This window comes from Dipodomys spectabilis, unplaced genomic scaffold (assembly GCF_019054845.1).
Source record: "Dipodomys spectabilis isolate Male_0828 unplaced genomic scaffold, ASM1905484v1 ptg000041l, whole genome shotgun sequence".
Taxonomy (NCBI): Eukaryota; Metazoa; Chordata; class Mammalia; order Rodentia; family Heteromyidae; genus Dipodomys; species Dipodomys spectabilis.
Window position 1 is genome coordinate 473,237 of NW_024870718.1, and position 9,133 is coordinate 482,369.

Consider the following 9,133-nt stretch of genomic DNA (forward strand, 5'->3'; position numbering starts at 1 on the left):
TATCTTCTTAATGGGGTTATTATTGTCTTATTCATGAGTTTAAGAGTTCTTTATATATTATGAATAAAATCTATTTGTCAAGAACTTTATATTTTGCTTCATTAGCAAAAATGCCTGCTATGTGGTTGAACAGAAATGGATGACATCTTTGCCTGATTTCTGAGCAACTGGGAATTCTTTCATTCTAATACAGTACTCTATATCAGGTCAAGAAAGTTCCCATATAGGGATTGGGAAGGTGGCTCAGTGGTAAAGTGATTGCCTTGCATGCATGAGGCCCTGGGTTTGATTCCCCATCACCATATAAGCAGGAAAAAAAAGCCAGAAGTGGCACTGTGTCTCAAGTGGTAGAGCGCTAGCCTTGAACTGAAGAGCTGAGGGACAGCGCCCAGGCCCAGAGTTCAGGCCCACAACCGGACCCTCCCCTACCCCCCCCCCCCGAAAAAAAAAGAAAGTTCCCATATAATAAGTTTGACAAATTTTTCCCATCCTGCTATTTTGAACAGGACAGAATTATTTTAGGGTCACAAGTAGGGAATTCCCCTGTGACCTGTCTCCTGTACAGGCATGGAACCCCAATTTGCAAACTGCTGATCATACTGGAAACAAATTTTTGCTTGTTAGGACTGTCAGATTTTTGGCGTATGTGCTCAGGATGTTTTTCCAGAAAACATAAATCCACACATAGAAATTAGATAGTCACAGCTGTTTGAATTGGCATTAGTAATAATATTTTTATTCTTGATGTGCCATATCTCTATATAAAACAGAATGAAAAACACAGTTTGTAACAGAATAAACATGAGTATATCACCTAGAATCTGGATATGGTTAGTAAACTCTAGGGGATTTTCTCATAGCTTTCAGACTTTTCATAAACATAAATAATAGAAACCAAATGAGATGTTTTATACCTATAATCCTAGCTACTCTGAAAATGGACCTGTGGATAGTGGGAATTCAAGGTCAAGCTGGAAAACATACAAGAGACCTCCATCTCAATCAAGAGAAGCTGGGTGTGCCAATGTGTGGCTTGTCATCCTACTGGACATCCAACTAAGAAGTTCACTATCCAGGTAGCCTAGGAATAAACAAATGCAAGATTCTATCTCAAAAACAACCAAAGCATGCTGGATGTGGCATGATTCAAGAGGTAAGGTGCTTGCCTGGCAAATGCAAGGCTCTGAATTGAAACCCAAGACCCTACCAAAAAAATTAAAAGTAAATAATATGAAATAATTCTCTAGATAACTACACACTTAGTTTAATTATCTTATGTATTCTCCAAATAATCTTGTAGTGAAGGCAGAGAATTGAATAAGCCAGATCAATATAATACTCCAAAATCACAGAGTGGCCCAGAGGTCAGCTTTAAGATCATTCAATGTCTGGATCTTCCTGTTCTTAGATACACAATCTTATGGGGGGGCGGGGGAAACGAATGTATAAGGACAATGCATTTATTTACATCCTTCATCCAGTTTCACTTATTGAAATCCTATCTCAAATGTAATGTTATAGAAGTGGTCCTTTGTGTGTATGTGGATGGTAATTAAGTCATGGAAGCAAGCCTTCATGAATAGGATTTAAATAAACAAAACCAAATAGATTTCATTCCCGATCTTTAATGCAGAGCATCACTCAGAAACAAAAAATCCTGACTATGCTTGCATTTCAATCTTGGATCACCAGGCTCCAGAATGCAGAAATAAATTTAGTATTTATAACCAATACAGTGTCTGGTAATTTGCCATCATAGGTCAAAAGGATGAACAGTAAGCCAGCTGAAAAGGACTGTTGTGGTTTCTCTATGTTTTATTCTTCCATCTTTCCAGAGTCCCTGTGATGTAGAAAAATGTGAAGGCTCCATAGGGAAAAGTTTTAAAACTGCCTTCTTGTCCAACTCTGACTTCAAAACTTTTGGAATGTAAAGAATGACATCAAGTACTCAAAAGACCTAAGACAAGACAGTTGATCCTCGTCTGCTTTGCTCTTCAGCACCTGGTGAAAATTTACACTATATAAACAGGTCAACTAAAGGTAGTTATAATAAATTTTAAAATGCATAGCCAGAAAACACTTTATGAACACTCTTTCACTATAGTCTCATTGGCTCCCATGTCCAAAATAGGAAACTAAGGCTGAAAGAGAGGTAGGTAATTTACCCAAGTTTGCAAGATTGGTATATTTGTACATTTAAATGCAGACTAAACTATATCCATACTTAGGCTGACATACCATGTGCATTTATTTTTCTGCAGAAATAAAAGGCTCACGAACTTTTTTCCATGTTCTACACTCATATGTGCTGCCATGATATCTCTATCCTTGCTGCCGCCAAGTCATATCAGCTGAAGTTGATACATCTGTACCCACTCAAATACAAATGGCTGAGACTTGGGCAACTGTACTTTTAAATCTCCCATGCAGTAATAATGTGTAAATAACAGTATGAAATCCTGAGCTAGAGAATAAAACTTCTATGATGGTGCTAGACTCACCTCACATATCTTTGTCTCTTTCTTCCTTCCTTTTTAGTGCTGAGGATTGAACCCAGGGCCTTGTGCATATTAAGAAAGTGCAACAACACTAAGCTACATGGCCATTTCCATCTCTCCAATTTGATTCACTGCTACCCTGTTCCTGGTACTTTGCATTCCTTGATCATAATATTTGGAGACTACTAAACTTCATAAGCTTTTCATCTTTTTTCTTCCTTCCCATGTATCAAGACACTGTGCAAGAAGGGTTTTCCTGACCTCCCAAGGCAGAGTTCATGGCTCATTATCAGGTTCTATTTTACCATGCATATCACTCTATTATTACATTTATAATAACATCTCACTTAAATAATTGTTCTCTTCTTCAGACTATTGGTAGACTATTGTTCAATCCTATTTTTTATATAACCAGGAATAGAATTTTTTTTGTCTTGTTTTCCTGTTTTTGACTTGGTAAAATTTTCCTGATTTTGAAGAACTATTTATTCTCCATGAATATTGTCTCAGGACATTTCTGCATAATGTCTATAATAAAATTAAGAGATTTCCAGCCAAAGAAGACAACTCAGCATTCTAGAGGTTAATGACTGTACTCTGGATTCCTGTGCATTGGGCACTGCATTTGGCATCTCTGTTTTACAACAATGGACAATCTATATTGAAAGTTGCTTTTATTTGTTTCCTATTTTGAGCCATATGAAGTATTTAAGGTGTATAGCAAGTTAATTGTGGAAGTATGAGCTGGTAATCTTTTTAAAAATATTATTTATTGTAAAGATACTGTATAGAGTTGTTACAGATACATGAGTAAGGTAATGAGTGCATTTCCTATTAAGCATTGTTACCCTTCCTTTGTTTTCCCTCTATATTCCCTCCTCCCTACTTCCCCAACTCCTCCTTCCCCCTACTCCCGAAGTTGTGAAGTTCATTTTCAATATCTTGTACATTCCATTGTTACAATGGTCAACCTGAAACCTTGTTTCAGCATTTTTTTTTATTTCCCTGTCCCTTCCCAAATTAGAAAAATGTATATACAAGATGCAGGGCACTGGAACCGGGGTTATATGAGCTGGTAATCTTTAGCCTTCAAATCTTAAAACAAAAATAAGCAATGCATGATAAAATTTGTTCATGAGGATACTCTCAACCTCCTGATTGATGCTCTGATTCTACCATTAAAGTATAATCTTGTTAGAATCAAGTTTTGATCCAGGTTAAAATGCAAATATCCGTGGAAATGATGACATTAAGTTGGTATTAGTTAATTATGCCTTCCTATTAATGAAATAACTTAGAAAAGGTTTTTACAAAAACTGGATGATAGCAAGAGGGATTTTAGAAAAGGCTTTATAGTGGGTAAGGTGTATAAAATTGTACAAAACTGGAACTGCATGATGGGAAAAGAATAAATTCACAGGGAGGTGTAACTTACTTTTCTAGATGAGCCAAGTTAAGATGAATTATTATGTAAGAAGAAAGTTTGTATTTGGTTCTTTCTAACAACTAGCAGATACTTATTTATAAAAAATAAATACTAGAATGAAAAATTCAAAAGAACTTTGATGATGCATTTAATATTTTGGGGACACCAAAGATTTTTAGTGTAGAGACAGTTCAATAAATTATGGTATTTATAAGCACTGGACTCCCATGTAATCATTATAAATGATATTCTTAGAACAGCGCAATTTCTTAGGATGTTATTAGATAGGAAATATATGCATGATATGATGCCATGAAAAGTCAAATTATAAAGTAGGCTCACACCTGTAATCCTACCTACTCATAAGGGTGAGATTTGAGGATCATGGTTCAAAGCCAGGCCCCGCAGGAAAATCCATTTAACCACCGAAATGCCAGAAGTGGAGCTGTGGCTAGCCTTGAGAGAAAAAAAAAAAGCTGAGAACAATGCGCAGGCCCTTAATTCAAGCTCCAATTTGGCAATAAACAAATGAATAATCAAACAAATATATGAACCCAAAGTTGTAGGAAAATATGTATATGCATATATGCATGGCAGAAAGGTCTAACCGTGTGTTCCAATGTTCACCTTGTGGAAGTCCAAAATGGGATCAACATAAACATTTACTTAAAGAAAATCAAAAGTGACAATATATTGGAAATGATCTGTACAACTTATGGGGCATTGAGAGAGGGAGGGAAAGAGGAAAAAAATGAGGGAGTTGGTAATAAGTTAGACAAGAAAGTAATCACTACCTTATTATGTAACTGTAACCCCTCTGTACATCACCTTGACAATAAAATTAAAACAAAAAAAACTAAAAAAGAAAACTAAAAGCTTTTACTTATTGTATTTAAAACTATATTTTAAAAGAATATGTTCCATGTGCTGCTGGTATCTGAATAGGCCTATCTTTTTGCATGTTTGGGAAGTTCTCTGCTAGGATCCTGTTCAACAAATTTCCTAGACCATTAACTTCTGCTCTAAGTGCTCCTTTACACCCATTATCGTCAGATTAGGTCTTCTGATGGTGTCTTCGAAGTGTTAAATAGATCTATCTTATTTCTTAGGTTTGTCTTGGATGGTTGTATGTTCTTTCTCTAAAATACCTACGCTGTTTTCAATCCCCGAGATTCGATCATAGGCAAGGTCTAACCTATTGTCAAGACTTTCTACTCTTTTATTTCTTTTCTTTCTAGTTGGTCAACTTTGATGGCTTCAAATTCTTTGTTGGAGCTTTGTTTTAGATCTTGTATGAACTTCTTTACTTCCTTAATTTGGTGTTCAGTGTTTATTCTCAAATCGCTCAGTTGATTGGTTATGGTTTCCTTGAATTCCCATTCCTTCTGTTGGGTTCCATTCAGTATTCCCTTTGTGGACTCCCTGAGTTCTTTGAGCTCAATGTTTATGGATTCCATGAATACCTTTAGTGATCTTTGTGTATGCTAATCCTGCTCTCTCAATTCCTTTATTACTTTTCATTAGATTCCTCACGTTCACGCAATTCCTATAGCACTCTTTAAGTGTAGTCAGCCTGGTCAAGCCATTCCTGACTTTCTCTTTGTCTGTTCTTGGCCAGCTTCCGCAATTCCTCTCTATCTCTTTGACTGATCTCAGCCTGCTCAATCCATTCCTTTATTTCTCTTTGAGTGTTCTCAAGCTGCTCATGCAATTCCTGTATCAATCTTTGACTAGCTTCCTCACGCTCATGATATTCCTGTATTGACCTTTGTTTGCCTCATCTCTCTACCTATCATGCTCATACAGAGTCCTTTGCAGGTTTTCAATCTTTTCAATTACCATGTTTACCAGTATGTTTGTAGAGTCAAGGAAATGTGGGATCCAAGCACCGGAAAAGGGGGTACCTTTAGAATTTTATTGAGTGCTATGGTAAAACCCTCTTTTTTAGTATGGTGAGAACCTGGTCAAGAAGGCCCTACAGGCAACTTGGGTCTTGGTGCCCAGAATTGTATCATCCATGTAGGCATAGACAAGGGAGGTATCTGAACACAGCACAGTCCCTGAAAGTGTCGCCAAGTATTGTTAGCAAAAGGTCAGGCTATTGGCCATTCCCTGTGGCCACACCTTCCATTAGAACCTCTGATTAGGCTGGGAAAAATTAAGAGAAGGGATGGAAATGGCAAAACTTCTCACAGTCATCCAGATGCAGGGGAATAGAAAGAAAACAATCTTTAATATCAATCACAACCAAGGTATATTCTGAAGGTATAGTGGGAATCCAGGGCATACCTTTTAGGGGTGTTCCTACTAGCTCCATCCTTTCATTTACCTTATGTAGATCTTGGAGCATGCGCCAGGCCCTGAATATATTTTGGATAACAAATATGAGTGTGCTCCTAGGACTGTAGGATAGCCTATGTGCTCAAGGTTCATCTGTTCCTCCACCAATAGGTAGAGGGCTACAAATTTAGGTTAGGTCAATGGCTACTGCTTCACCCAAATAGGGCTTCCTGTTTCAACCTAATGGGAGGTACTCGGGGGGCAGTGGCCTTTAAGATTGGGGGTACACCCGAGTGGATTCCTTATGTTCCTCTCTGTAATTATGAAAATTAAAAAATCATTTTCCTTAACCCTCTCTAGATCCTGTTAAGCCTTTGTGCTTCTTCTCCATCCAGAATATCATCATAGAATGCTCAGTGGTTCATATTGACCACACATCCTTTTGTCCCAGCATATCTTGGGTCTAGTAAATTGGCGGTGAGGTTTTTGCCACTAGAGGGCGTATCTTTCCCTGCTCTCCATCTGGGCTAATCCATTTCATAAGGAGAACAGACTCTTTGGACTAGGAGTTGTCCCCTACCCCCAATATCGAGGGTCCAGGTACAAGCTTTCAGTCTGAGGACACTTCCTCTTCCCTGAGTAGGGCTCGATCTATCCCAATGTCAATTAGGCAGTGAAACCACTTTCTGCCTATGAAAATACTCATTTTAGGGCAGAGTCCTTCCACCAGGGGGATGGTCCAATGGACCTGGGTCATCCTGCCATGAGGCTGCTTGGGCTTTACTGCGGAGGGGGTTCCTCCTTGAGTTAGCTGGGCTGTAGGTCACCCCTCCCCTGGTTTAAAGGCTTCCGATCTAAATCAAATTTGGATCAACAATCCTTTTTCCAATGGTACCCTTTCCTGCACCTGGGCGAGGGTGTAGGGGGCGGTTTGGACCCTCCAGGCCTGTTGGCGGGGGATTGTTGTGAATAGTCCTTCTTAAAGTGCCCGTCCTGCCTGCATTTAAAACAAGTCCCTCGTCCTGATGGTCTTGGGGTTCCATGGCCCTGGGCTGCAGGTGCCTGGGTAATAGCCTCAGTCATTGCAGATGTCTGAGCCTGTAAAGCTAAAGCTAGTGATAGGGACTGGTGCTGTTGCTTTTACACATCCTGCGAGGCCACCACACATCTACTCAGGGAACTCTCTCTCAATCCCGCGCAGGCTGTGCGGTGGTCTGCATTTATCCCTTCCCAAACCAGTAGCTTTACAAACTGATCCTGGGTCCCCTGCTGGCAACTTGTGGTGAACACTCTGATGGACTCGGTCTATAAAATCAGGTAGACGCTTACCCGGTTTTTGTCTCACTCCTGCTATGAGGGACTCAGTAGACTCTCATCCAGCTTGTACTACACGTCAAGTTCTGTGTACCTCACCTGGTAATGGTACGCAGCAAGTATTGTGGCCTGTTGGACACCAGTGGAGTACCCTTCCCCTGTTCTTATTAACATGGCAGAAGTAATAGGTATTGCGGGTTGAGACTGCCGGTTTTTCTCTGCCCACACTCTGCATTCCTCCTTAAAAAAAGGCACACCATTTAATAAACTGAGAACTGGTGAGGATGGCTTTGGCCACATCCAGCCAGTCCTTAGGGACACACGGGTGATAAGCAATGTCCTGTAGTGGGGTCTGGGGCCAAGGAGAGTTCAGGCCATCTTCCACCACTGCCTTCTAGAGCTCTTTAAGATCCTTAGCTTCCCATGGATAACATTCCAAGGGTCTGTTAGCTCCTGGTGCCAGATTGACTGGATACTCTTGGGGAAGCGAATCCTGTTTCCCTGGGTCCGGGCTCCTGGGTGGCCCTTCCATTACATGGTAGGCCTTCACATAGGTTACTTCCCCGGCCCTCAGCCCCTCCGTGGAAGGTCAGTAGAGGTCCAGTCCTCACAGGTCCCTCTGTAGGACATAACAACTTGTATAGCTCATTGTTGCAATTGGTCCACCTGTATCCCCAGTTAAACGATTTGTTTTTGCCGTTCCCCTCCACAATTATACCAACATCAAATACAGTGAAAGCAGGTGTAATACTGTTTGGGAGGGACAAACAAAGCAACATACAAATCATCTTATAAATATGTTAGAAACAATTTCTTGAAATAAAAAAAAGAACACTTGAATACTTTTCTTGGGGTTCATTCCCCTAACATCAACTTATCTGACCTTTCCTGCTTCACTCAGATATATACTCATTATTACAAATAAGGGAAACTGCAAGCACTTTTTAAAGCAAAATAACTGTGTGTCATGGAAACGGAAGAAAAGGAACCAACCAATCACTATATGTGCCCTATTATGCACCAAAGCTTTCTATACTTTCCCTGCTGTGCACGCACTGATGTCACTTCACCTGATTGTGGTATCCCATCAGATTTTAACATAAGAAACTCGGGCTCTGCCCACTCAACTTCCTCTCAGTGCCATCTTTGCTGCCTAGGTGCTCCATAGAGAAGGCCTTGAATATGCCAAGGAAAGAGGAATAAGAAGCCAACTCTGATCTTGGAGTTCTAGATCTACCAACTCAGAGGCAATGTATTTACAGTGTTAATGCTACACAACCTGTGGTAGTTTATTATTACATTACTAGCAAACGTGTGGAATTCATAAGACCTGAAATGTCATTGACTCTTGGCATCCATGACTCATTTCTATAATCCTAGTGATTAAAAAGGATGTGACTTGGGGGATAATGGTTTTCAGGCTGGTAGGAAAGTTCATGAGGTTCTATCTCCAAATAACTACCAAAATTTCTGGGCTGGAGGCATGGTTCAAATGGTAGACTGACTACTGTTTGCAAATAAGCTGAGAGCATGAGGTATGTTCATGCCCCAAACTGGGAGAAAAAAAGTCCTTAGAAGAATACCAAAAGAAGCAGAATTATGAATAGGAAAGCAG